The sequence below is a fragment of the Lissotriton helveticus genome, chromosome 12, assembly GCF_964261635.1.
Source record: "Lissotriton helveticus chromosome 12, aLisHel1.1, whole genome shotgun sequence".
Classification (NCBI taxonomy): domain Eukaryota; kingdom Metazoa; phylum Chordata; class Amphibia; order Caudata; family Salamandridae; genus Lissotriton; species Lissotriton helveticus.
The window spans coordinates 175,700,320-175,716,564 of NC_136073.1; the positions used below are offsets into that span (position 1 = coordinate 175,700,320).

A 16,245-nucleotide genomic window follows, 5' to 3' on the forward strand; every position below is an offset into this window, starting at 1 on the left:
AGTATTTTATTTTATATTAAAAAAGAGAAAAGCAATTAAATAGTTAACTTTATTCTTCTACTGTCATCGTGACTTGAGTTGCATTTGTTACAACAAATAAAAGAATAAATATGAGCACTCTGTTGCTTTTTCCTAACAAAACTATTCAGGTTACCCCAAGATTCAACTTTTGTCACCGATGAACAGCATTAGTGGGAACAATTTCTGAGTCCCAGGCAACCTGATATTTTGCCTTGCAAACAAGGTCAATTGGATGCATTCTGTTCCAATATGGTTCCCTCTTGTGGCCATGTTTCATACTGCTGTTAGGCAGCTGCCAAAGTCATCCTTAATGTAGGACAGGCAATGCATTCAAACTCTACTTCCTTGCACACGTTGACTTGCTGTCTTGTATAATGACAAACAGATGAACTGTGAAGTATTTAGCTACAAGATACATATTGCAATGGGAAACCAAAAAGAGAGGGACGCTTACTAATGCTAAAGAAGGCACCTGAAAGACTTCAATGGTGATCTGTTAGCGTGTGGCCACAACATGTTTTTAGTACTAAAACTGTAATATACAGGATCTCAGTCAGATAAACATGCCTCATGATATCGTATGACGGTCAGAACAAATGTGCCAGTAGTTGTCGTCCTTCAGCTTCTAGCCTCCAGAGTAAGGATTTTCCCAGTCTTGCACCATGAACTAAAAACATCTTCCCTGAAATGCTTTTGGATTGAGGGGATTTAGTGTTTAGGTTTTGGGGACAGGCACATTGTTCTTAGAGGTTTACAGCCAGATTCATCAAGCTAAATTGCACTCGCAAAGGGCAAGATTCTCAGAATCTTGCCTTTTGCGAGTGCAATTTTTGCATTTGGGATTCATCATCCCAAATGCAAAAGTCGCTATTAAAGAATTCGCACATTTGCGAGGAATTGCATTTAAGGAATCTCTATTTGAGATTCCTTAAATGCAATTCATGAATCATTTTAAAATTGCGAAATCGCAATTTTGGGCTGCTATTTACCGAGAGGTCAGACCTCGTGGTAACTAGCAAAAACTTAGAAAAATGCATTTAAATGCATTTTTCTAAGTTGCATATTACACACACACATGTCCTTTGGACATGTGTGTGCGCAATACCAATGTAGATTATATTTCAGGGGTGCTACAGGGTGTCCTTTGGACACCCCTGCACCCTTGAAATCGCATCCTTATTTGCGATTAACTAATTGCTAATCGCAAATCAGGAATAACTCCCGATTCATTCCTATGGGCCTGTAGGCCCATAGGAATGCATGGGGAGTTATTCCTTATTTGCGATTAGCAATTTGCTAATCGCAAATAAGGAACATGTAGGAATCGCAATATTTTTTGCAATTCCTACATGAATCCCGTTTTGCAAGTCCTTAATAGCGATTCCTTATGAATCGCTATTAAAGACTCGCAAAACGGGTCTTTGATGAATCTAGCAGCTAGTCCTTTGTACATGTGCTTGTGTGCTGTGGTATTTCTGACCAAAGCACTTTGTGTATAATTTAGTAATTTATAGCTTTTATTTAGCTGCCGCACAGAACTTCTAAGGCCCTACCTACAAGTTTGTATTTGAGTAGTAGAAAACTAGGTCTATCTCCAAAGAAGAATTGTCAGTGATGACCTCCACCCAAGCCCAGGAGATGAGTGCTATTGAATGTTGTATGATTCGGGGCAACTCACTCTATCGACTTTTGTATCAAATTGTAAAACTGTATAGTAAAAGTATGTGTACGTTTGTAATGTTAAAGTGTGCAATGTGATAAACCAAAATATATAGAGTGTTGTTAATTGCATTTACTTATCACATCTTGGTTTCTGTAATCTGGTCTCAACCTGACCTCCATATAAACAACAAGGCGTTCCTGCTGCAATGAAACGTGTTCTCTGTAAACTGCTCTGCTGCTTTCTGGATATGGGTCTGTACTAGATCATGTACCCAAAATAAGGTCAAATAAAACAAAGGCTTTCTGGACTGGCATTGGTGCAACCTTTTACGAGTTGCTTGCTAGATCTGCAGTCACACTTTGCATAGAGCCCATCTTTATGCTCTACAGGGAAGAAACGTTCACTCAACTGATGGACGGAATGCGCAAAAAATCAAATATTCACCCCCATTCAAGAGATCTGGGTTAAGTCCATCGTTCTATCGCTCACCATACCACTACAGTTTAGACCCAGCCATATGCAAATCAGTCTTGACCCTGCTCCTCATGGAAACAGTCCAGCCCGAACTGCCAGGCCAGGTCCTCCCTGGACCAGAAACAAGAATCCTGGGACCCTTTTTGGGGTATCACTCCTCATCAGACAGGCTAGCTTGAATCCAGTGGCACAGTAAGCCTGGGACCCACATCTTTTGCTGTCACAGATAGAGGGGCACTGACCACCACTAAGAGGTGAAACCTAACTAGAAACATGCTGGTCAGAGCTCCAGCTGTATTGGAAATACATGGATTAAGTTTATCAATGAAGCCATATCATTGAACAAAACATTGTTTTCAGGTGTGTTGTTGCACTTGGATAAAATGAAATGTGCCAGGGCTAGACACTCCCAGAATGCTTTAGGTAGTGAACCACGGGAAAGAAGGATCACATCCTTGGTGATGTGGAGTTATCTGGTAACTTTAACATTAGGTGTTCCATCGATCTTATGTCGGTGACCAGCAGCTCCAGAAGGATTGTATCTTCTTTGTGACTTGTGAATGACAATACAGCGTGAGAGTGTATTTTAGACCCTAAAGGTTTAATAAAAAGTCAAATACCGGGCATGCAGTCTGAGTGAAATACATTTTTCAAAATAATTTATCCTAGGCAACTAGTGAGTCCTACAGTAGATAATAGGTACTAAACAACAACAATTCTAGTAGCCAGTCTATACAAACTCTAGTGTAGTGCACAGCGAACAAATGCATGAAAAATTAACAACAATTATATTCATAGTTCATTTATTAAAAATACAAAAACAAAATATTAAAACATATTATTAACACGGTTAAAAAAAAAATTTTGTGTGTTGTCTGGTAATCGATTTTTCCTTAATGTTACAGGTCACAACATTTCAGATAACATTCATATCACTTAATGCACATATATTTTAAAAAACTATTGTTTTTCAATAAAAACAAACAAGTGGAGTTAGTGATTTGTCTCTACGCGCGTTTCGGCGTATTCACGCCTTCTTCTGGAGACCACTTGACATTTCTAAAAGGAAATAAAATATATTTACCACTGTAATACAAGCATATGTTAACAATTATTGTGCTCTACATTTACACATTGACGGCTACATTATTGCTATTACTAGAGGTTCTGGATCAAATTATCTATATCTCTGGCTGCTGCATAACTAGATGCTGTTCTTATTTCATTTGGAGGCATTATATGGACATACTGAAAGGTGATCAATTTGACATTGGTCTAAAGGTTCCGTGAGTAATTTCTTATACTGCATATAGCACTACATATAGCATTAACACAGTCTTAATAAGACTACAAACTCATATAGATAGACGTGCCTACAGATTTTGGCGTCGTTAGCATGTGGTACCAAGTGATTGCCCTAACATATCTATATATGACATATATCTATATTTAGTGTGGTTTAAGAAACGGCAGGGAAATCTAGCAAATGCATTTCTTTAAATAGTAAGGTATTGAGCTATTCTTAAGGAGCATTTATAAAGCATGATTACCTTAGTTTTTACAGTTGAGGCCCTTCAGATTTTATTTCTATATGTTCATAGGTTCGTCAGACAAGACGCCAATAGTCTGGCAGGCTGCGCAGTATGGTTTTTATTTTAGCAAAATGCAACTGCAGGAGACAATATATTATAATTCAGTTCAATATGCGGGTGTTTTAAGAAGGACATTAATACTACCTAATATAATAAGCAGACAATCTCTTACTACGTACTGACCGTTTTTTGTTGTTAGCGAGCAAGATGTAGTCTTGTGTTTGTGTCCAGTAATCATTGGGTGGTAGCCATAAAGTACGGGCGCTGTCTAAGGTTGATCCTAGAAAACGGGACATGTTGCAGGGCGGGTCAATAGAATACAAGCCGTTCTGGTTCTAAAAGGTTATTTATCTATTAGTCACCTACATTTAAATCATACAGACATTTGAAAGTACCTTATCTTTGGATAGCGCTGCGTTCCCAATGTTGATAGGAAGGACGGGGCGTGGATGACCTCCTAGTCCTTGATTTATATCTACAAAGGATGAAAACAAACCACCAGGACTAGATTGTGGTTAGTTGGAATGCTACACTTCTTACGGTTTGCATCATTACAACTTCTAGTTCATGCAATAGCGTGACTGGAAGGTCGGATATTTTAGGTCCGCCTTATGTTTTATATAACCATAAATTACCAGCCAGTCTTACTAGTAATACGTGGGTTGGGTTGTGTTACTGCATTTAAATAAAGACGGGTAATTTCCTATGCCCTCGCGTATGTCAATAATGGATCGACCGATGGTTTACGCGGTTTCCCTCTAAAACGTATCTTTTTAAATTTATTCTCGGGCTGCCGAGTCTCTTACCTTCTAGCGTGCTCGCTTTTCGGCCTCTGATGGGGGTCTGTTGCGGTGTTCAGTTTCTTTCGGTAGTTCTTTTTATATTTTACTGGAGTGGCGCGAGTTTAACGGTAATTGGTTACCCCGCCTCCCTCTTTAGACCAAGTGCTGATACGGTGGCTCTTAGGCGGCAAGTTTGATCGCGACTACGCCATAAAAATAAATGACGGACTGTGGCAGTAGCCATCCCCGGGGGTGATATTTTTTAAGCTATCTAAAGCTAGAAGAAAGACTATATTTTCCATATTTCTCTCCCAATAACGCCATCCCCTATAATTATCTTATATCATCAATATTCCAATTTTAAACGTGCTGGAGCCTCATTTTATGACTGCATGAACATAATTTTTAGTTTCCTTTTCCTGTGACGATAGATTTGTCTTTTTATACTGGGGTTAGTTGTAAGCTTATATTCATTCGAAAATTATTAGTATTTGGGGTTACCATCTAACGGACTACATAATTGTCTGTCTATTAAGATTAACGAACAATTTATATATCTATACCCTTCTATCGATAGTTTATATTCATTTGGTGGATCATTAATTACAACCTGATTTTCATAAGTTCAACAATTTTTGGAGGTTTTATTGCTAAAAGATTTCTATATTCATAATCACTGCCTGTTTTAGGTGTTATATTTAATTGCATTTTCCCAAGGTATTTCGTTGTTCAAACCTTTGGGGTATGTTGCCAGACAGAAAATCCAGTAAACCTCGCGTTTTTTACGAAATTGCTCTGTGTTTGCGATGTTCACATGGTTACAGTTTTCTATAATGTACCATTTTATATCTGTGTGTTTATGTTGTAGATCTAAGTAGTGTTTCACCAGAGGGGCAGTCATTTTTTTCGTCCGGATTGCCGAACGATGTTCGGTTAATCTGGTTGCACAGGGTCTTGATGTTTTTCCTACATACCCTAGCCCACATGGGCATATGAGCAGATAGATAATATTTTTACTTTTACAGTTGGACATTTTTGTTGGTTTGATGGTGAAACCCTGGTAATCGATATTAGGGCCAACTATGGCCGAGGTACATGCTATGCATGAATTACATGTGTAAGTTCCTGTTACTGGGGTACCACCATCTATAGTTTTCTGACATTTCTGTTGATTTTCTGTGAACCTAGAGTGAGAGACTATATCCTTGATGTTTCTATTTCTTCTCTGGGCAAATATAAAAATACACCAGAGGTAGGGATCTTCAGATGTCATTCATCCGATACGTACATGTTCTGGACCATAGAACAGAAGTTATCCAGCGCAATGATCACCAAAGCTTCTAGATGCTAGTGTTTAGCACGGGCCATAAACTGACCATTGTTTACCGACTGAAAAGTTTTATTTACCAGTTTTCTAAACAGTGTTGGATTCAGCTCTGCATGTAAATGATAGGGGAGGGTAGTCCATAGGTTTTCTGCCGCCACCAAGCAAGAACTATTGCTCATTTTAACAGAGTTTTGTTAGCAGATTATGTGTGGCATTCTAATGTCGTCAGTATGGCCTCCTGGCACTGTTGGGTACCTTCACGTCCTGATGGAGTTGAAGACTATGTGACAGACCTGAGTCTATTTTATGTTTGAGTGGGATGTCTTGTAGAAGAGCACCACTTCTCATGTTTGAGGGTGGCTTTACATCCCCTTCTACCACGCCAGAGCCACTGGCTTCCAGACCCCAGAATCCAGGCTTCATTGAGGCAAAGGCAGTGATGGACTGCTTATGGTCCCAGGCAGAGAAGGTTATCAGAGATTTGGCCCGGTGGCTGATAAGCAGAAGTCTCTCCTTCACAGACACGTCAAAGAATTCCATATCTGACCACAGTGGGAGTGCCCCAGTGCCCTGCTCTTCTTCCTGTTTCCTAGCAGGACTAGAGAAACTGTGAGGGCAAAGTTCTGCACCCCCTCCTTCCACCCATGCCATCACTGTGAGCGCAGCCATGATTCGGCCTGCAGCAGCTGCCCTGCACAGGCTGCATTCAGTGCAGTGTCCTCCAAGCACTGACGCAACCAGCAATCTCACCATTAGACCCATAGTGCACCTCGATATGTTCTGTTCTAAGGTACTGGAAAAGATGAGTTTTGCTCCGCTACTTTTCAGTGCATCAGTGCCTGGGTACTGACGGCTCGCTGAGAAGAGGGCTAAGGCCGGACTGGGCAGACTGGCCATAGGGTGTTTCCCCAGGAGGGTGAGGGCCACATTTATTACTGGGGGCTGTTGTTGTAGCAGTACAGCAGTTTTAAAACACCTTAGAGTTCCTTGTAAATCCAACAGTTTTCAGGCAATAATAAAAGTGTCAAGATAACTGGTGATTAATGTACCTGCTGGAGAGAGATCAGAGTTTTGTCTAGTGGCAGTTTTCACTCCTCTAAAGTAGCGCAGAGGGTTAATGTGCCTGCTGCAAAGAGCGTGTGCTATGCAAATCACAGAACAGTATTTTATGTGCATACCTCAGTGGGTTACTGCTTTTGACACCAAGATCCTTTTGTCACTGTGCAGTTCATTAGTTACAATCATATTGTAAGTTAGAAAGTTATGGTTTTGCCCAGTTTTTCATTAGCCGCTTTTGCTAAAAAGGGTTTGCGTAGAAATAAATCCTTGTTAGTAAAGTCAATCCTAACCACTGTGTTAGATCTGAATCCTGAGTTTGTGCTTCCCCACACCAAGACACCTATCAGTATGGATGACATACGGATTCTCCATTTGTAGGCCCCTTTGTCTTATGTAACATTTTCTATAAACTGATTTACACACGTATGATTCATAGTCTCTGTATATGTGTATGCTGTCAAGTGCTCCGAGACTCTACACTGGAATGAGAGGTGCTATAAAACAAATGAAATCCATGTGTGAGAGGAGCTATGGAGAGATGAGAGGCACTGTTAGAGAGTGATAGTGAGGGAATCATGGAAGAGCCCCGATAAGGATTGCCGTATCCTGGTGCATTGTAAGGTCATCTTTGCTATGCTCTAAAAAGCAATACAATTGAATAGCTAATGAAAAATGTATTGTAGAATGAACCATGTTCCCCCAGATTTTCTTGGGGGGAGAAACTCCCCAACATCCCTTGTAGTGGTTAGGCTTGCCTGTTGCGGTGGCTCGCTATGCACGCTGTGGGGGCTGGTCTGACCAAATTTGCCAGGGCTGCTTTGGGTTCCCAGTTCAGCCCTGGTGTATGGCAAGTATTCTGAACTACCCGAGACCTGCACCAGGTTAAATCCTACTGAGTAGATCGTGAAGAGTGGAGCATACCACTACCTTACATGTGGGACAGGCTATATCAGATTTGACCCTCTTGCTGACCAGTAGCCTACCACTGGCTTGCATGTGAGACGGGCTATATCAGTTTTGACCCTCTTGATGACCAGTAGCCTGCCACTGCCTTACATGTGAGATGGGCTATCTCATATTTGACCCTCTTACCGATCAGTAGCCTGGCGAGGGTCTCCCCAGATGAGATGTGCGGTCCTGATCTACACCCGCAGCTGTATTGTGTGACTGGCAGTGCTTGCGGGCAGTCCACTGACTGACAGCAGCGTAGCCTAAAGGTTATGACGCACCCCTACCATTAGGAATCTTTGGGGAGGAAACAAAGGATTTTCTTTAGCTCATGAAGAGGGCGGTCTAAATTCATCCTTGTAGCTTCTCTGAGGTTATTTCAGAACATGTTGGTCAAGCCAAAAGACTTGGCTCCTTTATCTTACCTCTCAGCCCCCAGGGGCCGAGCATCAGATAAAATGTGCGCTTACGTCACAAATAATGTAACCTTTAATCTTTCATCCACCCTTACCTTGTGTGCACACAAAGGAGGTGGCTCCAGGGAGAAGCCATGTTTTAATACCTGTATGCAGACGTGCACAGATCCCGAGTGTTTTCCTGAAATAGGGAAAACGTGCCTCACCTCCATTTCTGTACAACGTGTGATCGGATAAACATGTCAACTGCACCGTCGAATCCCTATCGCCCCAAAACACATAAAATAAAGCCAGGGCGCAGATAACCTTGTTTGTTTTGTAGCCAGTTGGAAGCAAACAGGAAGTGGCCAGATGACAGTTTTACTGCTCGTCAGCTGTGTGTTCTCGATGGGAGATTGGGCTGACAGCTGAGCATTTGTTGCTGCGTAAGCAACACCTTTTAGATGGAGTTCCTGGAAAATAGTGGACACGGACGTTTCCGGTATCGGCTCGTTGGAAGACGACATATATTTCAAGAGTAAAAGGGGCGTGGCGTACTTCTAAACTGGAGGACGCAGGCAGGCATTGGTGTCCAACATTTCATTTCTTTTACTTTGATATTTATTAACTATATTTACAGAACTCCTTTCATGCCTAGCTACTCATAAAACAACCAAACCTTTTTACAAGGATGCTAGCTAGGGACATGTTCTCCGTTCTAGCAATGAACTGGATATATAATCAAATAGACAGATGCCTTCCCTTGGGCACCACTCTTGATAACAAAAAGTTAATTTATCAACAGATGGAATCAGGACTCATTTCAAGTAATCATGGCCTTTGTCAGTGAAAGTCCCCTTCTAATTTTGTGTGTTAAATCCTCGCCAGTCGTACTGTCTACTCTCTGCTGTCCAAACCACCCTTGGCATCTTATTACATACACAGGGCTTACTGTGGAGACCGAGGCTTGTTTTTTAGGTCGAGCCTGGGCAGCGCATGCGGTGCCCTGCGAGGCATGCTGGATTGATGTATGGAATAGAAGCTCCGCCCACTCTCCGTCCGCATTTTTCATTGGCTTGTGTCATTGTTCACTGTAAACTGTGGCTGTTCATTGGTCAATAGGCTTGTATTGACTTGTCTCATTTTTAACTTCCCATGGCGACATCCCCTTTTACGTGTTTTGTTACTCGGTAGGCTTTAATTACAGCCTCTGAGCACTATTTTCTCAAATAGCTTTGTCCTGCCTGCTGCTGCTGGCCGGACCCACTCTCTCCTAACGCTTTTTTTAAAAAGTGTATAGCTCGCATTTGCAATGCAATTGGTCTCGCATTTGCGAGAGTTTAAGCTATTGGCAATGTAAATGACAATACCTTTTAGTTATCTGTTTTAAAAACAACACATAATTCAAAGGCATTGTCATTTACAATGCCAATAGCTCAAACTCTAGTAAATGTGAAACGTATTGCATTGCAAATGCTTATCATCTCCAGACTTTGTTGCAGAGCACAAGACAGATAGGCAGAAAAGGGAGACACAAGGAAGAGAAAGATAGGAAAACATTGTGAAACGGAGCAAGCAGGGATGAAAAACCTCCTGAAAGAGTGAGATAAGTGTGAAGTGTAGGAAGCTGGTTTTCTGTTGCAGTAACCCCCCCCCAACACACTTTTTGCAAGACTACTGATGCACTTTGACTTGATGTGCCCTGGGTGCCTGCGAATCGGGTTCCCAGGGCCTGTGTTCTTTCCCCAAAACTGTACCTTGTAGCCCCAATTGGCACCTCTCTGGTCACATATCAGTCCCTTGTAAAAAGTTCCATGGGTACCAAGGCCACTGTCGCCTGGGAAGGCCTTTAAGGGCTGTAGTACTTATTGTACCACACTTGGAGGCCCTGTACCTTCACACACACATACACTGTCCTTGCAAGCTGTGTGTTTTGGTGCAGAACAAAGTGAAGAGTCGACCTGGCACACATCCCTGTGTGCCATGCCTACAACCCACAGCCCTAGCATAGATCAATCACCCCTCTAGGTGGGTGCACTATATCTGTGGTGAGGGTACAGGTGCATGAGCCCTGTACCCCTACATTGTCTAAGTCAATTCTTAGACATTGTAAGTGCAGTGCTTCTATATAGAGTATATGGTGCAGGGAGCTTGTCATTACGAACTCCACAGTACCATAATGGCTGCACTGAAAACTGAGAAGTTTAATATCAAACTTCTCAGCACATTAAACCCACACTGATGCCAGTGTGGGATTGAATGAAAAATGCACTCACAGGGCATCTTAGAGATGCCCCCTGAAAAAGGACCAGCCTCTGGTGGGTACCCTGACTGGTACACCACCAGCCTGCTACCACGAGACATGTTTCTGGACACCTAAGGTTGGAGCCTTTGCTCCCTGAGCCCAGAAACAAAGCCTTTCTTGGGAGAGGTGTTCACACCTCCCCCAGACCAGAAAGAGCCATCTGTGGCAGGGGAGATTCAAAGGCCTTGTAGCTTTTGTAATACGACCCCCAGCCTCTCCTGCGATCAGTAGCAGGCCCCCTTCCTGTCTCCCCTCCTTTTTGGCGGTAAGAAGGGCAGGAAAAATTAGCCAACCCTGAAGGTGTGACACCCTCTGCCAACCCCACCCCACAGATGGGGGAGGCGTGGTGAAGCCCACTCTTCAGTGACCGCCATCAGACACTCCCCAATCAGGATAAGGGATTCCTCACTTAAGACTACAGCATCTACGAAAAGCGCTAGTGAGGCAGAGATGGTATCTGCTAAGGCTGCAAAGGTGTTCAAAAAGCATCATCAAACCTCAAAACATGAAGATCAGCCTTCATCTTCAAAAAAGGGAACCAGCCTCTCTTAAGGGTCAGTTTCTGCCCTCTACGTCTTCTAAAACTACATCGAAAATGAAGCAGGTGTCAAAGTCTCTTCCTGAGACAACTTTACCTCTCAAAAAAGATGCTCTGTTGACCAAACCGTTGACGGTTCCTTTGTCGACAAGAACTTCTGTCGCTCGACGTAGACTTTCTCTTCTCCTCAGACTAAGATGATCATGTCATCGGCATCTTCTCCGTCGACGTTGGTATCTGTGAGGGTGAGACAGTCACCGATTACAACTGCATCTTCCTCGTCGACGAAAAAGAAAGGTAGTTCTGGCAGGACCTACGTCGGCAGAAATCTCGTCGCTACTACGGCTGTCGGCAGCTCTCAAAGGCAAGTCTCTCTCGTCGACACTGTCCTCGTCGGTGCAGTCTTCATCGACGGCAGCCTCGTCGACGGCAGCCTCGTCGACGGCAGCCTCGTCGACGGCAGCCTCGTCGACGGCAGCCTCGTCGACGGCAGCCTCGTCGACGGCAGCCTCGTCGACGGCAGCCTCGTCGACGGCAGCCTCGTCGACGGCAGCCTCGTCGACAGTAGCCTCATTGACGGGACAGAAAATGTAGGATTCAGATCATCGTCGACGAACCTCTTTGACATCAGGACCGTCGACTGAATTACTGTTGACGAAAACTTCATGAATGACATCCTCGTTGTTAGTTGCTCAGTCAACTAATCTAGCTGCTTCTAAGAATAGAAGACCATCACAGAAGGTAATATTGCCAAGTAAGGTGTCTCCCCGTCTTCCAGAGGAAATTTGTAATTATGGAGCGGATGAGGAGGAAACTGAAGACGAGGGTATGTTTGGGGTGGCTCACAGTCTGTCTGACTTTCTCATTAAATGCCCGGATGATGAATATGAGGACTATGAGTTTTACCCTAAAGTCACTAAACAGGAGAGGCAAAGTGAACAAACAATCCAAATGCCTGTATCCCTGGTTTGAAATCTACAGCATATGGTAGAGGATTACTACAGCAGATTCCGTCCTTCAGAGCCGGCATCTTCAGATCTTCAGACGCCTATTACACAGCCTTCCTTGCTGATTAGATTCTGCCCTCCAGTTGCTCCAGTACCAGGAGGCTCATACCTCTGATGAGGAGAGAGAAGAGGGAGAATTGGAGGAGATATCCTTCCCAGCGAATGGGATGACTATCCGATCCAGACACCATCGCCTTCCACTCCACCTCCAATAGATTCACCACCTGAAGATATAGGGGTTTCCATACCCTCATGGAGAGAGCGGCAAAGAGGTTTCAGCTTCCCATGGTTACTAAGCAGTCTGATAGTTTGTTCCTCGTTATCATACATGAAACAGAGACAGGTTCGCTCTATTCCCAGAGTTGACTTCATATGGCAATAGGGCTTCAAGGTCATGAAAACACCAGCCTCAATTCCAGCAGTCTAGCCTAAATTGGAGAAAAAATATAAGGCTCTGGATAATTTGCCTGCTTGCCTCGTCGGAAAACCTAAGCTGGATTCTGTGATTTTACTGGCGGCTCAACTGCGCCCAAGAAATCCTGCTTCTCCTTCAGTAACTCCATCAGTAAAAAATGTTCCACCATGGCACTAACTACCAAGTCTCTTGCTATTTTAGGCAGATAAGACCACCATATGTGGTCGGACATTTCACCTTTTATAGACATGCTACCAGAAGAGTGGTCAGTGCTGTGGTCCTGAGGCATCAGGGCTGGCTTAAGTCTACTTCTTTTAGACAAGAGGTTCAGACTAAGATAATTGACATGCCTTACGGTGGCGAATCCCTGTTTGGACATCACATAGATGAAGCCCTTCAGACCATCAAGAAGGACACAGATACTGCTAAGGCTCTTGGTCCTCTACTGTTCAAGAAGCAGCCCTTTCGTGGAGCGAGAAGATGTGGTTCGCCCTCTTTGGTGAGGTTACGACCAGTACAAGCAGTACCAGCCATATCAAGATCAATCAAGGTACTCATCTTCTCAACAGCAACAGTAATTTAAACAACCTCCTGCCGCCTCCTACAAACATTACAGAGGAAAGACTGCCTACAGAGAAAAGGATAGCTCCAAGAAGCAGTGAAGGACCCCCACTGCTGGCCACATTTCCCACCAATCCCGTCAAAGTTGGTGGCAGAATTTCCTTTTTCCTCCCTGAATGGTCTGCAATAACAATGGACCGATGGGTTTTGGATATAGTTTCCAACGGTCACACTTTGGAATTTTTAAAGATTCCTCTGAACTGCCCTCCCAGAGGTCCTCCTCCTGCTCATCTAAAGGAACATTTGTCTCAAATAAAGATAACGTTTTAAGAAGGGAGCAATCAAAGTGGTACCAAATTCACAGCGAGGGCAGGTTTCTATTAAACGTTTTTCCTTCTAAAAAAGAAATCAGGAGAGTGGCGTCCCATCTTGGACCTTCGTTGCCTCAACAAATTTCTAAAAAAGCAATCCTTCCTGATGTTGTCTGTTCAGGAAGTGCTTCAATTGATAAATCAGGAAGATTTTATGGTGACCCTAGACCTTCAGGATGCTTATTTTCATATCCCTATCCTCCCTAGGCACAGGAAATTATTACGCTTCAGAGTGGCTGGCAGGGATTTCCAATTCAAAGTCCTACCTTTTGGCCTATGTTCAACGCCCGAGTGATCACCAAGGTTGAAGCACCGGTGGCGGCTTATCTCCTTCAAGCTGCTTATCTCCTTTATGCTGGAATTCAAATTTTCCCTTACCTGGACGATTGCCTCTTAAAGGCAAAATCTTTCCCAGTGGCAAACAGTCATGCTCAAAGATGTCTTTTCTCTTTTCCAATCCTTGGGTCTCTCGATAAATCTCCAAAAAGTCTCAGTTAATCCCCTCAAATATAGAACATTCTTAGGGGCAACCCTGGACACTCATTAGGCAAAGGTCTTTGCCTCACAAGAAAGACAACAAAAGATTCACAAGTTGGCAACTTTACTTCTCACAAGAAAGTCCACTTCAGTCCGCAAGTTCAAATCGCTTCTGGGAATGTTTCCTCCTGCATTCCCCTCATTCCCAACTGTTGCCTGCGGATGAGACCCTTGCAAGAGGAGCTGGACAGTCAGTGACTGCAAATTTCAGGGTCCTTCGACTACATTATCAAGATAACACCTCAAATGAAAGAAGCGCTCCTACGGTGGACTCCCATAGCTGTAGGTCTTTCGTTCCTAGTGGATCCGCCAGGTTTCACAATAACAACCGATGCATCCCTCGAGGGTGGGGAGCACATCTAGGAGGACTGACAGTGAAAGGGAAATGGGACAGCCACTAACAAACTTTACACATAAACCTCTTACAGTTGAAAGCAATATTCCTGGCCCTAAAATCTTTCCGCTCAATAATATCAGGAGCTTCTGTATTAATTCGGACAGAAAACACAACAAGCATGCATTATTTAAACAAACAAGGGGGGGGGGGGCAAGGTCAACTATGCTAACCCTTCAGGCCCAGCAAATTTGGGATTGGGCTATTCACCACCAAATGCCACTGACAGCAGTACATGTTCCAGGAGTGGCCAACATCCTTGCGGATTCATCGAGCAAGTCGATTACAACCAACCACGAATGGGAACTCCACCAGCCAACGCTGAACCACATCTTTCGGTTGTGGGGCAAATGGAATTTAGGCCTATTTGTGACCAGGCGGCACCGAAAATGCCAATTCTTCCCCAGTTGGCTACTCCAACAGGCATCGTACAGGAATGCATTTTTGATAAATTGGTCAAAGATTTATGCTTACGCGTTTCCTCTGATCCTTTAGTACCAAGGGTGCTTCGAAAGATGAGGAAAGAACCCTGTTAGATACTTCTCATAGCTCCCAGATGGCATCGCCAGTTCTGGTTCACAGAGCTTCTGCTCCTATCTGAGTGCAAACCCAGGTTGTTTTGTCTATTACAGAACTTGCCGACAATGAACTGTGGCCAGGTCTGTCATCCTGATCCAACATCTCTGTGATTAGCAGCTTGGCTCCTGAACACTATGAGTTCTCCGACCTAGTAATACCTGCTGACTGTCAGGAGGTCCAGGCTAATGCCAGAGTGCCCTTCACTATCAAGACTTATAAACTCAAGTGGAAGACAATCTGCCTTTGGTGTGCAAGCTCTGAAGTTCATCCTATTCAGTCATCGCCAGAACAATTATTGCTTTTTTCCTACAACTGACTAATTTGTCCTCTCTAATTCTTCCATTAAAGTATTACTTGCTGCGATTTCTAGGTTTCGATGGCAGAATGGATCACAGTCTCTTTGGTCATCAAGAATAATAAAACAATTTTTTAAAGGACTGTGTCGAATGATACTTCCAATTTGGTGTCCTCCTCCACCTTGGCATCTCAATGTTGTGCTAGCGCAACTTATGAAAAGCCCCCTTTGAGCCTATTCATAGGTCTGACCTTAAATACATTACATGGAAAATATATCTTCTATGTGCTCTAACTTCAGCTAGGTGAGTAAGCTACATACATCCTTTCCTCTGCATTCCTTCCTCCAATTTACTTAAGACTCTGTTATACTTCGGGCAAGTCATACCTTTGTTCCTAAGGTCCCATCGGATTTTCACTAAAACAAACCAGTCATTCTAAAGACTTTCTTCTCTAATCCACAGATGATAGTGGAAAGGTCTTTACATTCCCTAGATGTAAATAGATGTATAAAATTCCGCTTGCAGAACACAGCCTGCATTCACAAGGCTTTTTGTGGCTTATGGTAAAATCAGAAAAGGACATCCGGTCACTAAGCAAACTATAGCATGTTGGATTTCTTCTGCGATCCAGTTTTGCCATCAGCAAGTGGGCAAACCTCTGCATTCAACAGTGAAAGCGCATTCTACGAGAGCAGTCTCTTCCTCAACAGCTCTCTTTGTCGGTGTGCCTGTTCAGAAAATTTGCAGGGCAGCAACTTGGTCCAGAAGGCACACGTTTCCCAAGCAGTACTGTCTGGAAGAGGCAAGCAATGCAGATACCGCTGTGGGACAGAGGATGTTATGTAATCTTTTTCAATAGGGTGAGCCTTATTTATTTATTATTTATATTTATTTTGTGTATTTATAGAGCGCAGTCCTGTCACCCAGAGGGCATCCTGGCGTTTTGATCTAGGAACAGTAACACTCTATCCACTCAAGCAG

At 43.4% G+C, this 16,245-nt stretch overlaps 1 protein-coding gene across 4 annotated transcripts in view; it reads left to right on the forward strand.

The window, feature by feature from the left end:
- CMIP (c-Maf inducing protein) overlaps window positions 1-16,245 on the forward strand; it is a 511,919-nt gene that overhangs the window by 226,001 nt on the left and 269,673 nt on the right. The window lies entirely within an intron of this gene.